Source organism: Heterodontus francisci, unplaced genomic scaffold, assembly GCF_036365525.1.
Source record: "Heterodontus francisci isolate sHetFra1 unplaced genomic scaffold, sHetFra1.hap1 HAP1_SCAFFOLD_231, whole genome shotgun sequence".
In the NCBI taxonomy this organism is placed as follows: Eukaryota; Metazoa; Chordata; class Chondrichthyes; order Heterodontiformes; family Heterodontidae; genus Heterodontus; species Heterodontus francisci.
This window is the reverse complement of record NW_027140382.1, coordinates 1,705,747-1,729,968: the sequence shown is the minus strand read 5'-3', so window position 1 is coordinate 1,729,968 and position 24,222 is coordinate 1,705,747.

Sequence of the window (24,222 nt, the reverse complement as noted above, 5' to 3'; positions counted from 1 at the left end):
ACTAGACACATGCGCTAGGTGGTGCGGAAGCCCCAACCTGCAATAAAATCTGCACCCTAATTCATCTACCAGCTTTTGGGGAACCCTTCAGCAGAGTGCTGGTGGATTGTGTGGGACACCTGCTGAAAAGAAAACGGGATTACCAGTATCTTCTCACCATTATGGATGTGGTGACCCGATTCCCAGAGGCCATTCTCCCTAAGAGCTATCTCTGCCAATGTAGTGGTGGAGGGGCTAACCCAATTCTTTACCCGATAATGGGCTGCCTGCTGAGATCCAGTTGGATCAGGGCACACATTCTATGTCCAGTATTTTTGAAAAGGTCATGGGTAATCTGGACATCACCCAGCTAAGGTCCTTAGCCTACCACCCACAGTCACAAGGGGCTTTGGAGCGGTACCACCAGACCCTAAAGACAATGATCAGGCCATACTGCTATGAATAACCCCATGACTGGGACAAAGGGCTAGGATTTCACCTGTTGCCTATCAGGGACTTAACCAATGATTCCACTGGCTTTAGTCTCTTTGAATTAGTTTATGGACACGAGGTGAGAGCTCTGCTTAAACGATTCAAGAAGTTTTTTGGACACAGGGATGAGTCTTCCATGTTAGAATACATTTCCATGCTCTGGGACCGGCTCACGGGAGCCTGGGCAAAGGCGCAGGAACACCTAAAGATCTCCTAGGCAGCTATGAGAAGGTAAGCAGGAAAAAATGCCAAGGCTAGAACATTTCAGCCCAGAGACCATGTATTGTTATTACTCCCAATGCAGGGTCAACCACTGAAATCCTGATTCAGTGGTCCACATCGAGTGACAAAAAGAATAGCGGGTAAATTATTTAATTGACACCCCAGAGCAAAGGCAAAAAATAAAGGCTGTGGAGGGGACAGACAAGTACAGACCTGTCAGACAGTCAGGAGGGATGATTGAAAAGGACAGTGAGGACAAGTTCGAGGAGGGCCAGGAGGATTCCCAACTGGAACTCCCTACTCTCCTATTAGCCAACCCTGAAATGTTAGATAAATTAGACCACTCACTCTCCTCCTTCAATGCAGGTCAAACAGGGACCCTAAAAATGCTGCTAACAACATTTACAGAAACGTGGAGGGACAAAGAAAGTTCCGAAAAAGGCATGTCAATGGTAAGGGAGATGTCTTACCTAGTCAAAGTGCCGCTGGAAAGTTCAGTGAAAGCTGGACAGACACTGGCGAACACTACTGTCCCAGAGGAAATAGGGCAGATTAGGAAAAATATCCTCCTCATAGTGAAGAGAAAAGGGAAGGGAAATTGCCCTAAAGTGAACAGCACTTGCGTACCTCAGCAGAAAGTTAAAAGTAAGGTCAGTGTGGATCTACCCACTGAAGAACCCAATGATCAGATCCCAAACCCAAAGCTAATCAAACCCTGCAACTTGGGGCAGCACAGTTGTGCAGTGATTAGCGCTACAACCTCATAGCTCCTGTGACCCAGGTTCGATTCTCGGTACTGCCTGTGTAGAGTTTGCAAGTTCTCCCTGTGACCTAGTGGGTTTTTGCCGGGTGCTCCGGTTTCCTCACACAGTCAAAGACTTGCAGGTTGATAGGTAAATTGGCCATTATAAATTGCCCCTAGTATAGGTAGGTGTCAGGGGAAGGTGGGGATGTGGTAGGAATATGGGATTCATGTAGGATTAGTATAAATGGGTGGTTGATGGTCGGCAGAGACTTGGTGGGCCGAAAGGCCTGTTTCAGTGCTGTACCTCTAAATAAATAAATTTCAAAGCCGTGCTCAGCAAGAACAAAGGTCCACAGGAAATCTCAGACACCTCACAGGGAGAAAGATCATCAAGGTGCAGGAACCTAAATAGTTAAAGCTTCATTGCAAGAGAGAAAAAAAACCAATGTAATCGCTGATGTCCAGGGTCGAACCCGAGACATAACCATCCCAGACAAAACTCCAAAACAATTAAATCAGCACAACTGCAACAGACAATGACAGCTGCAGTAATTCTAAGATTCATGTGTGAATTTGAGAAGTGATTATTGAGAATGAATGTGTGTTTCCTTCTATTTCTTCCCACAATTCTGTAATGAAATGTTCCTATTATCACATTTCTTTCAGTGTGCCGTGGCGGTGTCAAGATAACACAATATGCTCAATGAGGAATTTTAATTCACCGATTTGAAACTTACAGTAAACCTTTAATGAAAAAAGAAATCCCACAGTTAACCTTGAAAAAACTGGCAGACAAGATGCCCACCTCAATTGGCATCTGAAACACCTTTTCACATTCAAAGGCCTCCAACGGGAGACACATGTCTGCTGAGTCTCGACCTGTATCATTGGCTTGCTCTAGTGATTGAATTACCTTAAATTACTTTCATTAACACGGCATACAAGGACATCCTGACATATTGACTTTGAAAGAGCAAACTCCTCCAATTATAAATACTGGCACCCTGAGCCCTGGGTTGACAGAAGTTTCCAACCTTGAATCTCATTATAAGGTTCCAGCGAATACACTGAGACAGTCATGAGGCCTTCTGTCCATCTATGTGAAAGCTGGGAGTTTCCCCTGGACAAAGACAGACAAGCCAGTGATTCAAACTGTGCAGAAGCAGAAGGGCTGTGTCCCCCCATCTCTCTCTCTCCAGATAACGTCACAAGTTTGAATACCACATGCAACTGTGGTCCCTCCAAGCCGACAGATTACCACAGACAGACAAACCAGGGAAAGACAGCCACCTACAAGTCTGCCTCAAAGAAATCCCTGAGCCATGTGGGCCAGCCACAAAGGGCACTTTGACCAGCCAAAGACTTCAAGAATACAACTGCAGCCGGAAGACCACCGTGTCATCCAACATCACATAATGAGTATTTTATTTTAATATTTATTCCGGACTCCCATCTTCTCACTCTGTAATCTATTTCTGTGTGATTCTCGTACGCGTCTGTGCGTAAATGTGTGGTGTATTTTTTATGATTTTATTTAGATCGGGTTGATATTGTTAAGTATAATAAACTCACCTCTTTCCTGTTTAAACTCAAGAGAACCTGCCCGATCAGGTCCTTCACTGTCAATCCAAAGGTAAAAGGTAAAATACTCAATGAGAGGGTTAGCACATCCACTGGTTAAAAAGAACAAACAGAGTTGTGGTCAAATAAGACGAGCGACTGTGACCCATCCTCACCTGGCCGTAACAATAGGCAGGGTTGGGGATCGCGAGAATATGGGGATGAACTCAGCTCAGCATTAAACAGGTACCAGAGATTGTAAACTTCCTGGTTCAGCCTCAGACAACGGGCAGTGAGGGGGATGCAGACTGTCGATAGGGAATAGAGTATTTGACAAAAACTGAAGACAATGACTTCAGTCTTCTCATGATTTAAATGACAAGAACACCATGTCAGTGAAATATGTTTTCTGAATCTAATAGTTGCAGCTGGAGACTTACCAGGGACACCAATAATAGCGAGTATGGGATATTAAATACATTCAATCATCCTCAGAGCATAATAGATCCGCAATTCTAATGTCATCCAATAATAATCAGCAGTAACCAGGTCAAACAAAGAGGAGAAACTCCTGCTTTCCATTGTTGTAACATTCCAATCTATTGTTCTCAGATTCTGATCCATTGTTGTAACATTCCAATCTATTGTTCTCAGATTCTGACCCCTTGTTGTAACATTCCAATCTATTGTTCTCAGTATCTGATCCATTGTTGTAACATTCCAATCTATTGTTCTCAGTATCTGATCCATTGTTGTAACATTCCAATCTATTGTTCTCAGATTCTGATCCATTGTTGTAACATTCCAATCTATTGTTCTCAGATTCTGATCGATCCTCTCCCTCTGTCTGAAGCCTCTGGTCTCTGTTTGTGCCGGAGGCGATGCTGCTGCTGATACCATGGAATAGCACATTGAAAGGAGCCCCTTATTAATAGAAGTTGAAAACACTCCAGCGACACAATTTGGGTCCATGGAGACTAACATTAAATACAGTCACTGAACAAACAGGTTCTGTTAACCCCTTTCAATTCCACACTTTTTGTACAATAACAAAGTTGAACATTTGCCTGGTCTGGATGGGATGTATGAGGGTTGCTGAGGGAAGGTATGGTGGAAGCAGCAGAGGCACTGGCCAGAATCTTTCAGTCATCCTTGGATATGAGAGTGATAGAAGATGGAAACTCTCCAGTGAAACATAAGGTTCACTAATGTTCTTTAGGGAAGGAAATCTGCTGCCCTTACCTGGTGGCCTACATGTGACTCCAGACCAAATCAATGTGGTTGGCTTTTACATGCCTTCGGAAATGGGCTAGCAAGCCACTCAGTTGTATCTAACTACTATGAAGTCAATAAAAAGGAATGAAACCGGATGGACTACCCAGCATCGACCTAGGCAGCGGAAACGACACGCACAAACTCAGCCCTGTCGACCATCCAATGTCCTCCTTACTAACATCTGGGGGCTTGTGCCAAAGTTGGGAGAGCTGTCCCACAGACTAGTCAAGCAGCAGCCTGACATAAAAATATATCTTGCATGTAAAATCATGGGATAATAAATGACAAGCAGCACGGATAGGTTAATGGAAAATCATTTCTGATAATCTTGATAGGGTTTGTTGATATAACTGTGAGTGTTAATGAGGATAGCGTGTTTCATGTTATAGAATTATAGACACGTAGAAACCTTAAGGGACAGAAAGAGGCCACTTGGCCCATCGTATCTGTACCAGCCGAAAAATGATCCACCTATTCGAATCCCACCTTCCAGCATTTGATCCATAGCCCTACAGATTATGACACTTGAAGTGCACATTCAGACCGCTTTTTAATGAGTAGAGGGTTTCTGCCTCAAACATCCTTTCCGGCAGTGGGTTCCAGACCGTCACTAAAAGCAGGGGACCCAGTACTGAGCCCTTCTGGAACACCACGGGAAACAGTGCTCCAGTCACTAAAATACCCGTCAACAATTACCCTTTGTTTCCTGCCACTGAACCAATTTTGTATCCACCTCGCTGCATTTCCCTGAATTCCATGGAATTTTCATTTTGAACCAGCCTGTCATGTGGGATCTTGTCAAAAGCCTTGCTAAAATCCATGTAGACCACATCAACTGCATCTTTCATCTATATCCCTTGTTACATCTTCGAAAAATTCGATCAAGTTGGTCAAACAAGCTCTTCCCTTAACAAATCCATGCTGACTATCCTTGATTAACCTGTGCCTGTCTCAGTGACAGTTTACCCCGTCTCTCAGAATGATTCCAACCATTTGCCCACTACTGAGGTTAGACTGACAGGCCTGTAATTATTGAGACTATCCTTCACTCCCTTTTTAAACAGAGGTCCAACGTCAGCAATTATCCAATACTCCGGCACCACAACTGTATCCAGTGAGGACTGGAAAATGATAGTCAGACCCTTTGCTATTTCCTCTGTTGCTTCTTGTAGCAACCTGGGGCACATTTCAATTGGATCAGGTGATTTATCAACTTTCAAGGATACTAATCCCATTAACGCTTCCTCTCTCAGTATGTTGATCACATTCAATAATTCACACTCTTGCTCCTAAACTACAATATCTGCATCCCCCCTCTTTTCTGAAGACACTAAAAGTATTCAATAAAACCATACCAATATCTTCCACCCCTACGCATAGGTTACCTTTTTGGTCTATTATGGGCCCTACCCTCCCCTTAGTTAGCCTCTTACACTTAATGTATTGAGAAAACATCTTTGGGTTCACCTTGACTTAGCTTGCCAATATACTTTCATGCTCTCTCTTTGCTGTCCTAATTTCCTTTTTGATTTAACCCTTCCACTTTCTAAACTCCTCTCAACTTTCTGGAGTATTGAGTTCTCAGTGTCGGATGTATGCTTCCCTTTTCTGTCTTATCTTACCGTATAGGCTCTTTGACATCCATGGGACTCTAGATTTGGCCGCCTCACCCTTTTTCTTTGTGGGAACATGTTTACCCTGAACCCCTTGAATCTCCACTTTGAATGCCTCCCAGTGCTCTGAGGCAGATTTACCTTCAAGTCGCTGTTTCCAGTCCACTTTCGCTCCTCGGTTTAGTAAAATTGGCCTTGCCTCTAAATCCTATTCTATGTCTGTACTTTTCCATAGTTATGTTATAACTGACTGAATTATGATCACTCCCACCAAAATGCTCTCCCCTGACACTCCATACACCTGCCCATCGTCATTTCCTAAAACAAAGTCTAAAACTGCACCCTTTCCTGTTGGACTTTCTGCATGCTGGACAAAAATGTTGTCCTGAATGCACCTCAAGAATTCTGCTCCCTCAATTCTTTTCATACTAAAATTATCCTCGTTAACATCGGGGTGATTAAAATACCCTACTATTACTGCCCTATTGTTCTTGCACTTCTCAGAGACTTGCCTACTTATCTGCTCCTCTATCAACCTCTGACTATTTGGCTGTCGAGATCACTCTCCCAGCAGTAAGATTGCCCCTTTTTGGTTCCTCAGCTGAATCCATATGGCCCAACTTGATGAACCTTCCAACATATCATCCCTCCTCACAGCTGCAAAAGATTCCTTGAGCAGAATTGCCATTCCCCTCCTTTCTTAACCCCCTCCCTATCGCATCTGAAAACCCGGTAACAAGGAACGTTGAGCTGCCATTCCTGTCCCTCCTTAAGCCATGTTTCTGTAATAACTATGATATCATACTGCCACATGTCTATCTTTGCCCTCCGCTCATCTGCTTTATTTGCAGCACTCCATACATTGAAATAGATACCCTTGAGCACTGCCAAACCTTTTTTTCATTTTCTCACCCTCATTTCCTTTGTCTTCTAGACTCATCCATTAATTTTCCACCTTCCATTTTCATTTCTGATTTTGTCCCAGCTGAGTCTACCCTCAGGTCCCCCACCTCCCTGCCAAACTAGTTTAAACCCTCCCCAACAGTACTAGCAAACTGTTCCTCAAGGAACCCAGTCCTGGCTCTGTTCACGTGCAACTCGTTCGGCCTGTCAAGGTCCCATCTCCCCCAGAGCCGGTCCCAGTATCCCAGGAATATGAATCCCTCCCTCCTGCATCATCTTTCCAGCCACACATTCGTCTGCCTTATCTTTCTATTTATATACTAAGTTGCACCTGGCACTGGGAGTAATCTGGAGAATTCTACTTTTTGACTATGTTTGAGGTCCTGCTTGCTAATTTCATCCCTAGCTCCCTAAATTCTGACTGCAAGACCACATCCCGCTTTCTACCTCTGTCGTTGGTTCCCATGCGGACCACGACTTCTGGCTGTTCCCCTCCTCCTTCAAGATGTTCTGCAGTCGCTGAGTGACATCCTTGACCCTGGCACCTGGGAGACAGCACACCATCCTGGATTCACGTCTATGGCCACAGAAGCGCCAGTCTGTTCCCCTGACTATTGACTCACCTATCACTATGGCTCTTCCAGTCATCCCTGTATCCCGCTCTGCAGCTTATCCACCCGTGGTGCCATGGACTTGCTGTGGCTGCACTCCCCAGGAGAAGCATCACTTTCCTCAGTATTCAGAACTGAATACCTGTTGGAGAGTGAGATGCACTCAGGGGTCTCCGGCACTACTTGCCTGATAATTTTTGACTGCCTGCTGATCACCCATTCCCACTCTCCCTGCATGCTCTTCAGCAGTGTGGTGACCACATCTATGAACATGCTAAAGCTGAATAAACTGGTATATGAGAAGGAAGAATGTGCAGGGTTCCGGGAAGAAGGCAGGGAATGGGATTAGGTGAATTGTGCATTCGGAGAGCCGGTGCAGACACGACTGGCTGAATAGTTCCTTCTGTGCTGTAATAACACTGTAATGGGGCGTCTCAGATGGGTATAACGGTGGAGAATGGGGGATCCATGGAGGGAAAGAGAAGTTGTCCTATGGGAACCGGTATCTTAGCAGGGACTCTCCGACAACCTGTCCGGCTGGAAGGCATACAGGAAATATCCTCGCTGCCTCCTCCTCCTCCTGAGGTAGCCTCCGGATTCCTGGTGCCAATGACTGTCCTCATGATGGTGATGATATGAAGGATGCAGCAGAACACCATGAACCTGGACACCTGCTCCAGTGTGTACTGGAGGGCACCCCCGAGCAGTTCAGACATCGGAAGCATTGCTTCATCACACCGATGGTCTGTTCCACCATGTTCCTGGTGACTTCATTGCTCATGTTTTACACATGTTAATTTTGTGAGGTTGGTTGGTGTGGGATGTGATTTGGGGGTGTAGAAACATGAGCTGTGTCTAGAGGGGTTTCCTTTGCCCCCGAGAAGCCACATTCTGGTTCTGCAAGGAGCCCCGGAGTATAGGGACCGGCTGACTGATTCAAATTGAAGGTATCTTTGCTGCTGCCAGGATAGTGGACATTCACCAACATGATGTACTGGGCATGCTCACACACCAACAGTACATTAATGGAGTGAGAGTGCTTCCAGTTCCTGTACCTCTCCCCGTTGACATGGGGGCCCCGCAGAGCCACCTGTGCCATCAGGAATCCCGCTATCCTGACAAAGCTACGGGATCACTCATCCTGCTTCTCCCTGCTGAGGGAGAAATTGATGACATAGATGGTCACCCTCAACTCTCTGAATTATCAATAGACAACACACAGGTCTCGCAACTACTGGTCAGTTAGTTTAACATCATTGGTGAGTTAAGTTTTAGAAGCAATTATCAGGGAAAAATCAACACACACTTGGAGAGGTTTGAGTTATTTAAGGATTGTCAGCACGGATTTCTAAGGCAGATCATGCTTACTGAACTAATTGAATTTATTTCGATGATCTGAGAAGGTTGATGAAGGGAATGTGGTGGATGTTGTATGCATGGATTTTATGAAATTGTTTGATGAACAACCACACAAAAGCTTGGTTAACAAAATTGAAGCTCAGGAATAGCATCCAGTTGAATCAAAAATTGTCCAAATGACAGAAAAAAGAGAAATGTGTTAAATGGTTGTTTTTCAGACTGGAGGATGGTAGACAGTGAAGTTCCCCAATGGTCAGTGCGAGGAACACTGTGCTTTTTTTTTGCTACATATAAATGACATGGATCTTGGAATAATGAGTAGAATTTACATTTTTTCTGATGATTGCAATCTTGGAGGCGTGGTAAACAGTGAGGATGTCACAAACCACCTACAACATGATATAGATCGGCTAGCAGAATGGACAGAGAAGTGGCAGGTAGAATTTAATACAGAGGAGTGTGAGGTGATGTATTTTATCAGATGGACGAGGAAGGCAATATAGACATAATGACACAGTTCTAAAGATTGTGCAGGAACAGAGGGACCTGGGGCTCCATATGCATTGATCTTTGAAGGTGCCAGGACATATTAGGAGGGTGCTTAGTCAATCATATCAGATCTTGGGCTTCATCATTGGAGGCAAAGATAGAAAATAAGGGAAGATATGCAGAAACTTCATAAAGCTTTGGTTGGACCCCAACTAGAGAACTGTGTACAGTTCTGGTCACCACACTGTAGGAAGGATGTGACAGTCCCTGAAAGGGTGCAGAGGAGATTTACCAGAATGATTCCAGGGATGGGAGTTTAGTTACAAAGTGAGTTCGGAGAAGATGGAGTTGTTCTCCCTGGTGTAAAGGAGATTGAGAGAGATTTTATAGAGGTGTACATGATTATGATAGACTTAGAAAAGATAGACAAGGAAAAACTGTTCCCATTAACTGATGAAACAAGGACTAGGGGACACAGATGGAAGGTTTCGGGAAAGAGATACAGGGGGAATATGAGGAGGAACTTTTTTACACAGTGGATGGTAATGAGCTGGAACTCGCTACGCATGAGGGTGGTGGAACCAAGCCAATCAATGATTTCAAAAGGAAACTGGATGGACACCTGAAGGAAATGAACTTGCAGGGATACGGGAATTGAGCGGTGGAGTGGAACTGACTGGATTGTTCCACAGAGAGCCGGCATAGAATGGCTGAATGGCCTCCTTCTGTGTTGTAAATGACTCCATCGATTTCTACCACTCTATGTTAGATATGTCACCTGCTCCTGCCTGGAAACATCCAGATACATAGAAGTTCAATTAAACTGTGACCTTAATGGCCACTGACAGCTCCGTCCTCACCCTGGTGTGAGGCTCCAGGTTGCGTTACAGGAGGTGACACAGCTCTGTGACCACCTCCTTATTGAATCAGAGTCACCTCACACACTGCTCCTGGGTTAAGTGTAGGTAGGAAAAGTGCTCTTGGAACACCCGGGGTGGGTAGGGCAGAGCCCCCTGCTCCTCTATATTTACAGAGCTTCCCTCTCTGCAGCCTCTGCTCCATTTGTTGGTCATGTGACAGACCCAGAGACACTGTAACTACAGTCCCAATACCTCTTCCAGAGTTGGGTCACCAAATCTTCTGTCCTCCCTGAATGTCTGCAGCAGCTCCCTACACAACCTCCAGAAAACCATCCACAGCACCTCCAATAACTTTACAATAGCAGAAGTAAGTCAAAAGCCCCTCACCTGTATGTTGGATGCTTGGTCCTTTTAAATGACACTAGAGGGGGTTCCTCGTGCTGCTGAATGCATGTTCAGCTGACATTGACTAACACAGGCGGTCAGTGGACCTGCACAGACCAAGTTTCAAAGAAGTACATCAAAGCTGCTGCTATGGTACATTGACATCACTTTCAAATCCACCCTCAAAGGAACAACACATACAAGGTACAATTGAGCTAGAGCCCTGCCCAACTTGGGACACTGTGCAGGCCACAGTAGAAGTGGCCGGCTGTGAAGACCACGCTAACAGCACATAGATGATACGACTGGGCTGGAGCCCCGCCCAGCATGGGATATTGTGCAGACCACACTGGAAGTGACCAGCTGTGCGATTCACATCTCTTTCTGGATCCCAATTCTGTACCGTCAGCAGCAGTCTTGCTGCGGAGTCTATAATCCTGGCTCGGGACACATACAGAAAAAGAAATTCACTTTCCAAGGAGAACTGAAAAAAGAGTGAAGTCGAAAGATTTGCAGGAATATATGAATTGGACAGGGGAATGTGAATAAATAGAGGGCTGAGGCCATGGAGAGATTCAAACATAAGAATGAGAATATTAAAATTAAGGTGCTGCCAGACCGGTAGCCAATGTAGATCAGTGAGCACAGGGGTGATGGGTGATCGGGATTTGGAATGAGTTAAAATACAGGCAGCAGAGTTCTGGATGGGCTGTGGTTTATGGAGGTTTATAACGAGAAGGGTGACCAAGATGGAATTGGAATAGTCAAGTGTGGATTTATCAGTGATGCGGATGAGGGTTTACGCAGCAGATGGGCTGAGGCAGAGGTGGAGATGGGTGAAATCACAGAGGTGGTATTAGGCAGGGTTGGTGATGGAGAGAATATGAAGATGAACTCAGCTCAGGTTTAAATATAACTCAGAAGTTGTAAACTGTCCGGTTGAGCCTCAGATATTGGGCAGGGTGGAGTATGTGCTTCCCAGATAGGGGATGGTGTTTGTGATGGAGACCAATGACACTGGCTTCAGTCTTCCCAAAATTTACATAACAGAACAGTATTTCAGTGAAACAGGGTTTACAGATCTCCTAGCCTGAAATAGAGACAGCAACAGCAGCAAAGAACAAGAACAAAGAAAAGTACAGCACAGGAACAGGCCATTCGGCCCTCCAAGCCTGCGCCGATCTTGATGCCTGCCGAAACTAACACCGTCTGCACTTCCGGGGTCCGTATCCCTCTATTCCCATCCTATGCATGTATTTGTCAAGATGCCTCTTAAACATCTCGATGGTACCCGCTTCCACCACCTCTCCCGACAACAAGTACCAGGCACTCACCACCCTCTGTGTAAAGAGCTTGCCTCTCACATCCCCTCTAAACTTTGCCCCTCTCACCTTAAACCTATGTCCCCTAGTAACTCACTCTTCCACCCTGGGAAAAAGCTTCTGACTATCCACTCTGTCCATGCCGCTTATAACTTTGTAAACCTCTATCATGTCGCCCCTCCACCTCCGTTGTTCCAGTGAAAACAATCCGAGTTTATCCAACCTCTACTCATAGCTAATGCTCTCCAGATCAGGCAACATTCTGGTAAACCTCCTCTGTAACCTCTCAAAAGCCTCCTCATCCTTCTGGGAGTGTGGCGACCAGAATTGCTCGCAATATTCTAATTGTGGCCTAACTAAAGTTCTGTACAGCTGCAGCATGACTTGCCTATTTTTATACTCCACGCCCCGACCCATGAAGATCAGCATGCCGTATGCCTTCTTGACTACCTTATCCACCTGCGTTGCCACTTTCAATGATCTGTGGACCTGTACGCCCAGATCGCTCTGCCTGTCAATACTCCTAAGGGTTCTGCCATTTACTGCATACCTCCCACCTGGATTAGACCTTCCAAAATGCATTACCTCACATTTGTCCGAATTAAACTCCATCTGCCATTTCTCCGCCCAAATCTCCAACCAATCTATATCCTGCTGTATCCTCTCACAATCCTCATCACTATCCGCAACACCACCAACCTTTGTGTCGTCCACAAACTTACTAATCAGACCAGCTACATTTTCCTCCAAATCATTTATATATACTACAAACAGCAAAGGTCCCAGCACTGATCCCTGCGGAACACCATTAGTCACATCCCTCCATTCAGAAAAGCACCCATCCACTGATACCCTCTGTCTTCTATGACCGAGCCAGTTCTGCATCCATCTTGCCAGCTCCCCTTTGTTCCCATGTGACTTCACCTTTTGTATCAGTCTGCCATTAGGGACCTTGTCAAAGGCTTTACTGAAGTCCATATAGATAACATCCACTGCCCTTCCTTCATCAATCATCTTTGTCACTTCCTCAGAAAACTCAATCAAATTAGTGACACACGACCTCCCCTTCACAAAACCATGCTGCCTGTCGCTAATAAGTTCATTTATTTCCAAATGGGAGTAAGTCCTGTCCCGAAGAATCCTCTCTAATAATTTCCCTACCACTAACGGAAGGCTCACCGGCCTATAATTTCCTGGATTATCCTTGCTACCCTTCTTAAACAAAGGAACAACATTGGCTGTTCTCCAGTCCTCTGGGACCGCACCTGGAGCCAATGAGGATGCAAATATTTCTATCAAGGCCCCAGCAATTTCTTCCCTTGCCTCCCTCAGTATTCTGGGGTAGATCCCATCAGGCCCTGGGGACTTAACTACCTTAAAGTTTTGCAAGACACCCAACACCTCCTCCTTTTTGATAATGAGATGACTGAGGCTATCTGCACTCCCTTCCCTAGGCTCATCATGCACCAAGTCCTTCTCCTTGGTGAATACTGATGCAAAGTACGCATTTAGTACCTCGCCCGTTTCCTCTGGCTCCACACATAGATTCCCTTCTCTGTCCTTGAGTGGGCCAACCCTTTCCCTGGTTACCCTCTTGCTCTTTATATACGTATATTAAGCTATGGGACTTTCCTTAATCCTGTTTGCCAATGACTTCTCATAACACCTTTTAGCCCTCCTGACTCCTTGCTTAAGTTCCTTCCTACTGTCTTTATATTCCTCAAGGGATTCGTCTGTTCCTAGCCTTCCAGCCCTTACGAATGCTTCCTTTTTCTTTTTGACGAGGCTCACAATATCCCGCGTTATCCAAAGTTACCGAAACTTACCAAACTTATCCTTCTTCCTCACAGGAACATGCTGGTCCTGGATTCTAATCAACTGACGTTTGAAAGACTCCCACATGTCAGATATTGATTTACCATCAAACAGCCGCTCCCAATCTAAATTCTTCAGTTCCTGCCTAATATTGTTATAATTAGTCTTCCCCCAATTTAACACCGTCACCCGAGGACTATTCTTATCCTTATCCACAAGTACCTTAAAACTCATGGAATTATGGTCAATGTTCCCGAAATGCTCCCCTACTGAAACTTAGACCACCTGGCCAGGCTCATTCCCCAATACCAGGTCCAGTACGGCCCCATCCCTTGTTGGACTAGCTACGTATTGTTTCAAGAAGCCCTCCTGGATGCTCCTTACAAATACTGCCCCATACAAATCCCTAACACTAAGTGAGTCCCAGTCAATACAGGGGAAGTTAAAATCACCCACCACTACAACCCTGTTACCTGTACACCTTTCCAAAACGTCTACATATCTGCTCCTCTACCTCTCACTGGCTGTTGGGAGGTCTGTAGTAAAGCCCCAACATCGTGACTGTACCCTTCCTATTCCTGAGCGCCACCCACATTGCCTCGCTGTATAACCCCTCCGAGGTGTCCTCCCGCAGTACAGCTGTGATATTCTCCTTCACCAGTCATGCAACTCCCCCACCCCTTTTATATCCCCCTCTTTCCCTTCTGAAACTTCTTAAGCCTGGGACATTTAGCTGCCAATCCTGTCCTTCCCTCAACCAAGTCTCTGTAATAGCAAAAACATCATAGTTCCAAGTACTCATCCAAGCTCTCAGTTCATCTGCCTTACCCGTTATACTTCTCGCATTGAAACAAATGCACTTCACACCACCAGTCCCGCTGTTCTCCACAACATCTCCCTGCCTGATCTTCCTCTTAGTCTTAATGGCCTTATTTACTAGTTCCCCTTCATTTATTTCACTTGCTGTCCTACTGCTCTGGTTCCCACCCCCCTGCCACACTGGTTCAAACCCTCCCGAGTGACGCTAGCAAACCTCGCAGCCAGGATATTTGTGCCCCTCCAGTTTAGATGCAACCCGTCCTTCTTGTACAGGTCCCATCTGTCCCTGAAGAGATCCCAATGGTCCAGATATCTGAAACCCTCCCTTCTACAACAGCTGCTCAGCCACGTGTTTAGCTGCACTGTCTTCCTATTTCTAGCCTCACTGGCATGTGGCACAGGGAGTAATCCAGAGATTACAACCCTCGAGGTCCTGTTTTTTAACTTTCTACCTAACTCCCTAAACTCCCCCTGAAGGACCTCATCACTCTTCCTGCCTATGTCGTTGTTACCGATGTGTATCACAACCTTTGGCTGTTCACCCTCCCCCTTCAGAATTCCCCCTGTCCATTCAGGGACATCCTTGACCCTGGCACCAGGGAGTCAACATACCATCCTGGAGTCTCTTTCACGTCCACAGAAGCGCCTATCTGTGCCCCTGACTATAGATTCCCCGATAACTATTGCTCTTCTGCGTTTTGTCCCTCCATGCTGAACAACAGTGCCAGCCGTGGTGCCACTGCTCTGGCTGCTGCTGTTTTCCCCTGATAGGCCATCCCCCCGAACAGTATCCAAAACGGTATACTTGTTAGAGAGGGGGATAGCCACAGGGGATTCCTGCACTGACTGCCTGCCCCTTCTAGCAGTCACCCATCTATCTGCCCGCACCTTGGGTGTAACCACTTCTCGAAAACTCCTGACTATGACGTTTTCCGCCACTTGCATGCTCCTAACTGCATCCAGTTGCCGCTCCAACCGATCCATGCGGTCTATGAGGAGCTGCAACTGGGTACACGTCCTGCAGATGTAGTCCTCCAGAACGCTGGAAGCGTCACGGGCTTCCCACATCACACAGGTGAAGCACTTCACCCATCCAACTGACATTTCTAACACTAATTATTTAATTATTATTAAATAAATAAAATGAGAGAGTAAATGACAAGAACTGTAATACAGTTGACAATGGTTTATAGAGCTAATATCTGGAGATATTCACCAGGCAGACAACGGCAGCAAGAAGGACAGAGTAAATTACACGAACAGTAATGCTGTTAAACATGTTTTTAGAATTAATAGCTGGATAGAGAGACTTACCAGGGACCCCAATAATAGCCAGGATGGGATAGTAAATGTATTGAATAATCTTCAGTGCGAGATAGATACGAGTGTTTAATGACATCCGATCATAATATGTAGAAAGAGAGTAAAGATCCGAAGATAAACTCCTGTCCATTGTTGTAACATTCCAATCTATTGTTCTCAGATTCTGACCCATTGTTGTAACATTCCAGTCTTTTGTTCTCAGATTCTAACCTATCCTCTCTCTATCTCTCTGGAGCAGCTGATCTCTGTAAGTGCCGGGGCTGATGTTCCCACTGACACTGTGGGATAACACATTGAAAGAAGCCCCTTATTAATAGAAGATGGAAAACACAATTAGGGTCCATGGAGACTGACATTATGTACAGTCACGGAATTAACAGATTCAGTTAACTCTTTTCAATCCAACACTTTTTGTACCGCAATAAAGTTGAACATTTACCCAGTCTGGATGGGATGTATGAGGGTTGCTGAGGGAAGGAATGGTGGAAATAGCCGAGGCACTGGCCAGAATCTTCCAATCCCCCTTGGATATGGGCGTGATGACAGATTTTCACAGGCTCGCCACTCTCTGGGTGAAGGAATTTCTCCTCATGTCAGTCCTGAAAGTTTTACCCCGTATCCTTAGACTATGACCCCTGGTTCTGGACTCCCCACCATCGGGAACATCCTTCCTGCATCTACCGTGTCAAGTCCTGCTTGAATTTTATTGGTTTCGTTTTATTTTGTGTCATACACAAACTTGGAAATATTACATTTGGTCCCCACATCCAAATCATCGATACATATTGTGAACAGCTGAGGCCAAGCTCTGAACCTTGCAGTACCCTACTAGTCACACCATGCCAACGTGAAAATGCCAGTATACTACCTCCTATCCCATTTATTTTAATTTTGCGAAGCAAGCTCCTTCTGGTGGACTTCATCAAAAACCTTCTGAAAATACAAGTATACCATGTCCACCAACTCCCCTTTATCAATTCTGTTAGTAACATCCTCAAAATCTCCAACAGGTTCGTCAAACATCATTTCCCATTCATAAATCCATGTTAACTATGCCCAATCAGATCATTGTTATCCAAGTCCATTTATCACATCCTTTAGAAATGATTCTCGCAGGTTCCCAACGATTAATGAAAGGCTAACAGCTTTGTAATTCCCTGTTTTCTCTCTCCCTCCCTCTTAAATAGTGGGTGACATTTGCGACCTTCCAAGCTGCAGGAACCGCTCCGGAATCTGCAGATTCTTTGAAGATGATCAGCAATGCATTTCCATAGCTATCTCGTCAACACTCTGGCAAGTAGAATATCAGGTCCTGGGGACATACCAACCTTCAGCCCAATTAATTTCTTCAATTTCTTCTAAGTAATACTAATTTCCTTCAATTCATTGCAGTTCTGAAGAAGGGTCACGTTATCTCTGCTTCTCTCTGCACAGATGCTATCAGACCTGCTGAGTGTTTTCAGCATTTCTTGTTTTTATTTCAGATTTCCAGCATCCATAGTATTATGCTTTTAATTTCCTTCAATTTTTCATTCCTACAATCCCTTGGATCTCTCATTCTGGGAGATTTCTTATATATTCCACTGACAAAAAATAATCATTTAGCTTCTCTGCCATTTCTATGTTCCCCATTATAAATTCTACTGACACTGCCTGTGATGGACCCACATTTGTCTTAGCCAAACGTTTCCTTTTTATGTACCTGTGGAAGCTTTTACAGTCCGTTTTCATATTTTTTCCAACAAACTTTCATATTCTATTCTCCCTTTCTTTATCAGTTTCTTCTTCGTCCTTTGATCTATTCTAAAGTCCTCCCAATTCTCAGGTTTACTCCGATTTATGGCAACTTTATAGGCCTTTTATAGAGACATAGAGAGATACAACACTGGAACAGGCCCTTCAGCCCACCGAGTCTGTGGCGAACAACAACCACCCATTTATACCAATCCGACATTAATCCCATATTCCCCACCACATTCCCACCATTCTTCTACCACCTACCTACACTAGGAGCAATTTACAATGGCCAATTTACCTATCAACCTGCAAGTCTTTGGCTGTGGGAGGAAACTGAAGCACCCCGCTGAAACCCACGCGGTCACAGGTAGAACTTGCAAACTCCACAAAGGCAATACCCAGGACTGAACCCGGGTTGCTGGAGCTGTGAAGCTGCGGTGCTAACAGCAGTTTTAATCTTATACAATCCTTAACTTCCTTTGTTATCCACAGTGACTGCCTTTACTTTTGGGGTTTATGTGCCTGCAAGCAATGTATCGGTGCTGTAAACTATATAATCTTTCTTTAAAGACTATCGATTGCCTATGTACTATCATACCTTTCAATGTAGTTTCCCAATCCACCTCGGGCAATTTGCTCCTCATATCTTCATAATTTCCTTTGTGCAAATGTAACACCCTGGCTTAAGATTGAACGAACGTACTTTCAAGCATAATGTAAAATTCTATCACATTATGGTAATTCATCCCTAAAGGTAATTTTACAATACAATTAATAATTAGCCCTGTCACATTACATAATACTAGATCTAAAATAGCCTGTTTTCTAGTCGGTTCCTGAACATACTGCTCTGGAAAACCATCCGTAACACACTCCAGAAACTCGCTATCCATGAAATTTGTTCTCATTAGGTTACCCAGTCTATATGAAGATCTAACTCACCCCTGATTATTGCATTACCCATCCTGTATGATTCTCCCATCTGCATTAATGCTGTGCCCCACACTAACAATAATGTTTGGTGACCTATAAACAGTTCTCCTACCAATGTTTTCTGCCCTTTCAGTTTCTTCACTCCACCCAAACAGATTCCATATTTTGTTCTGCAGACCTGAGATCCTCCCTTACTAATGTACTGATCCCATCCCTTATTACCAGCGCAACATTACGTCGTTTCCCTTGTTGCCTGTCCTTCCAAAAGGTCGAATATGCCTGCATATTCAGTTCTCAGTCTTGGTCACTCTGTAGCTACGTTTCCGTTATGACTATTAGATCATACCCATGTACCTCTATTTGGGCCTTTAAATCATCTGCCCTGTTCCAAATACTGCGCGCATTCAGGTACAGTGCACATAACCGTGCCTTATTGACATTCTGCATTCTAGTTGATGCTCACCTTTGTTTCGCCTCCCTTCGAATGTCACCTTCTACTTTTCTACCTCCTGTTACCAGCTTTACTTCCTTCCAATTTGATCCTTCCTTCCAATTTCAAAAGGAAACTGGATGGGTGATTGAAGGAAGTGGACTTGCAGGGCTACGGGAATTGGGCGGGGGAGTAAGACTGACTTGATTGATCCACAGAGAACCAGCATGGTCTCGATGGGACGAATGGACTCCTTATGTGTAGTAAGTGACTTTGACTCTGTCACTGTCTATGACTGAATGTTGGATAAAACAAAGAACAAAGATAATTACAGCACAGGAACAGGCCCTTCGGCCCTCCAAGCCTGCGCCGATCCAGATCCTCTCTCTAAACATGTCGCCTATTTTCTAAGGGTCTGTATCTCTTTTCTTCCTGCCCATTCATGTATCTGTCTAGATACATCTTAAAAGACTCCATCGTGCCCGCGTCTACCACCTCCGCTGGCAACGTGTTCCAGGTGCCCACCACCCTCTGCGTAAAGAACTTTCCACGCATATCCCCTCTAAACATTTCCCCTTTCACTTTGAACTCGTGTCCTCTATTAATTGAAACCCCCACTCTGGGAAAAAGCCTCTTGCTGTCCACCCTGTCTATACCTCTCATGATTTTGTACACCTCAATCAGGTCCCCCCTCAACCTCCGTCTTTCTAATGAAAATAATCCTAATCTACTCAACCTCTCTTCATAGCTAGCGCCCTCCATAACAGGCAACATCCTGGTGAACCTCCTCTGCACCCTCTCCAAAGCATCCTCATCCTTTTGATAATGTGGCGACCAGAACTGTACGCAGTATTCCAAATGTGGCCGAACCAAAGTCCTATACAACTGTAACATGACCTGCCAACTCTTGTACTCAATGCCCCGTCCGATGAAGGAAAGCATGCCGTATGCCTTCTTGACCACTCTATTTACCTGCTTTGCCACCTTCAGGGAACAGTGGACCTGAACACCCAAATCTCTCTGGACATCAATTTTCCCCAAGACTTTTCCATTTACTGTATAGTTCACTCTTGAATTGGATCTTCCAAAATGCATCACCTCGCATTTGCCCTGATTGAACTCCATCTGCCATTTCTCTGCCCAACTCTCCAATCTATCTATATTCTGCTGTATTCTCTGACAGTCCCCTTCAATATCTGCTACTCCACCAATCTTAGTGTCCTGCAGGATATGTCTCCTGCTCCTGCCTGGAAAGATCCAGATACATAGACGTTCAATGAAACTGTGACCTTAACAGCCACTGACAGCTCCGTCCTCACCCTGGTGTGAGGCTCCAGGTTATGTGACAGGAGGTGACACAGCCCTGTGACCACATCCGTATTGAATCAGAGTCACCTCACACACTACACCTGGGTTAGATGTAGGTAGGAAAAGTGTTCTTGGAAAACCAGGGGTGGGTAGAGCAGAGTCCCCTCCTCCTCCATCGTTACAGAGCTTCCCCTCTCTGCAGCCTCTGCTCCATTTGTTGGTCATGTTACAGACCCAGAGACACTGTAACTACAGTCCCCATACCTCGTCCAGAGTTGGGACACCAAATCCTCTGTCCTCCCTGAATGTCTGCAGCAGCTCACAACACAACCTCCAGAAAACCATCCACAGCATCTCCTCCAACTTTACAAAAGCAGAAGTAAGTCAAAAGCCTCTCACCTGCAAGTTGGATGTCTGGTCCTTTTAAATAACACTAGAGGGAGTTCCTCGTGCTGCTGAATGTATGTTCAGCTGAGAGTGACTAACACAGGCGGTCAGTGGACATGCACAGATCACGTTTCAAAGACGTGCATCAAAGCTGCCGGAATAGCAGTTTGACATGACATTCCACAACTCCTCATGCTACTAGTGCACACAATGTACACCCGGGCTAGAGTGCTGCACAGCATGGGACAGTGTGCAGGCCACACCAGAAGTGGCTGGGAGCTCAGTTCAGACCCTTTTCTGGATCCAGGCTTCCACAGTGTGGGCAACAATGCTGCTGTAAGAGCTGAAAATCACCACCAGGGAGAGATAGTGAGGGAAGGAAATTCACTTTAAAAGGGGACATGGAAATAGACTTGATGGTGGAAGAAATGCTGGAATATGGGAATGGGCAGGGGAATGGGGCTAATTGGAGGGGCGAGGCCATGGAGGGATTCAAACACAAGAATGAGATTATTAAAATTAAGTGCTGTCAGACCGGGAGCCAATGCAGATCAGTGAGCACAGGGGTGATGGGTGATCGGGATTTGGTGTGAGTTAGAATACAGGCAGCAGATTTCTGGATGGGCTGTGGTTTATAGAAGTTTATAACCTGCAGGGGGACCAGGATAGAATTGGAAAAATCAAGTGAATAAAGGCACAGATGAGGGTTTATGCAGCAGAAGGGCTGAGGCAGAGGTGGAGATGGATGATATTACAGAGGTGGTAATAGGCAGGATTGGTGATGTAGGGAATATGGAGATGAACTCAGCTCAGGTATAAATAGAATACAGAGGTTGTGAACAGTCTGGTTCAGCCTCAGATATTGGGCAGGGTGGGGTATATGTTTCACAGATAGGGGATGGAATTTGTGATGAAGACCAATGACACTGGCTTCAGTCTTCCCAATATTTGCATTACAGAACAGTATTTCAGTGAAACAGGGGTTGCAGATCTCCTAGCGGAAAATAGAGACGTACAAGGAGCACAGACAGGACCGAAGATAAGTGATGAACTTACAAGAACTGCAATACAATTAGCAATGGATTTACAGCTAATAGCTGGAGGTAGAGATTCACCAGCAACAGTCGCAGCAGCAAGAAGGGCAGCGTAAATTACAGGAGCAGTATTGCAATTAAACATGGTTTGTAGAAATAATAGCTGTATAGAGAGACCTACCAGGGACACCAACAATAGCCAGGATGGGATAGTAAATATATTGAAATATCACAAGTGCATACAGGATCCGATCGTCTAATGAGTACCAATCCCAATATGTAGAAAGAAAGTAAAGATCCGAGGATAAACTCCTGTCCATTGTTGTAACATTCAAATCTATTGTTCTCAGATTCTGATCTATCCCTTCCCTCTCTCTGGAGCCACTGATCCCTGTCAGTGCTGAGCGTGATGTTCCCTTTGACGCTATGTGATAACACATTGAAAGAGTCCCTTATTAATAGAAAAGGAAAACCCTCCAGTGACACAGTTAGGGTCCATGGAGACTGACATTAATTGCAGTTACTGAACAAACAGGTTCAGTTAACCCTTTTCATTTGGACACCTTTTGTACCACAATAAACGATAACATTTGCCCAGTCTGAATGGGATGTATGAGGATTGCTGAGGGAGGGAAAGATGAGAATAGCAGATGCACAGGCCAGAATCTTCCAATACACCTTGGATATGGGAGTCGTGGCAGAGGACTGGAGGGTTGCCAATGTTGCACTCTGATTAAAAAAGAAGAGGTGGAGTAAACATTGTATTTACTGTCACTGATGATGAAATTTCTAGAGTTCACATCCCAGGACAAAAGTATTTGCTGCTTGAGAAAAGAAAAAAACCATGGACAACAAATGGCCAGCAGCAAGGATATGGTAAGACAAGTCATGTCTAGTAAATGCCAACAACAAAAACGTATATTTATATCGTGCCTTTTATGCAATATAACATCGCAAGAGCTCCACAGGAGCATTATGAAGCAAAGTATGACACAGAGCCACAACAGGAGATATGAGGTCAGATGACCAACAGCTTGGTCAAAGAGGAAGGTTTAATGTAGTGTCTTAAGGGAGGAATGTGATGCAGAGAGGCAGTGACAGTGGGATAGTGGTAATGTCACTGAACTAGTAATCCAGAGGCTCAGGCTAATTCCCTGGGTTCAAATCCCACCATAGCAGCTGGCGGAATTTAAAATTCAATGATTTAATATATTCAATTGATAAATACAAATTTGGAATTGAAAGTTGGACTTAAGAATGTTGCCATGAAACTTTCATCGATTTTTATAACAATCTATCTGGTTCACTAATGTCCTTTAGGGAAGGTGATCTACCATCCTTATCTGTTCTGGTCGCCATGTAACTCAATGTGGTTCACTTTTAACTGTCCTCTGAAATAGTCTCGAAAGCCAATCAGTGTCAAGCATAATTATGGATGGACAACAAAGATGCAGGAATGGTATTCCAGAGATTTTCATAAGGGTCGTTAACTAGTCTCGGTCGTAACTCTGGACACAGGTCTTTGGGTCGACATTCCTGGGAATGATAATGTGAAGCCTCATGTCCACATTTCGAAACAATTGTTGTTTATAAACTGTCATCTTTTTGATTGGTTACTCGATGGTTCAATCATGAGTATTACAAGAAATAATGAGACAGCACTCAGAGCTCAAATTAAACACCAATGACTCTACTAGATTCAGTAGGAATACTACTAGTTTACAATTATACAAAATACCCATTCACAATGTACCGGTGAACAATACATCCGTTAGTCACAAACATGTTGCAAAGAGTCATGCATACATGATAACCCAGTGAGCATTTCCCTCCCTGCTAATCGTTCTGCCGCTGACCAATCTCCTCGACCTTATCATTGAATCACTATTTCCAATGATTTTGCACCTTTCATATCAAGGTGGGCTGAATGTTTCACTGACAAGATCACACTGTCCTATCAAAATCCACCGTAAGCTACAATTGTCCAATGAGATGCCTAATTCTTTGTTCAGATGATGATATGAGAGACTGCCTTGATGGTGAGCATGTGTTTACATTTCCTTCAGTATTTTCATCACCACTTGTGGATGTTACAGATGCCTCAGGATCGTTCTCAGCACAAACAATAGCAGCTTTTCTTCCTGGTCACATACACATTTGAAACCACAGGACAATTAAACAATCCAAATCTCTTACATTCCTGACGTCTTACAAACTGTTGCTTAGAGAATTTCTGGTTTATTTGCATTTCAAAACAAGACATACTCTGACATCATTAATCATCCTGAATAAAACTCTAGAATTAAAATATCTATTCTCATGGTGTTCATTGTCAATTGTTGTAAAAACACATCTGATTCACCAATGTCCATTAGGGAAGGAAATCTGCCATCCTAACCTGGTCTGGCCTACATGTGACTCCAGACTCACAGCAATGTGGTTGATTCTGAAATGGCCTAGCAAGCTGCTCAGTTGTACGAAACGGCTACAAAATCTAAGAAAAGCAATGAAACCAGACAGACCACCCAGCATCGACCTAGGCACCAGAAACAACAAAGACAAACCCAGCCCTGTCGACCCTGTAAAGTCCTCCATACTAACATCTGGGGGCTTGTGCCAACG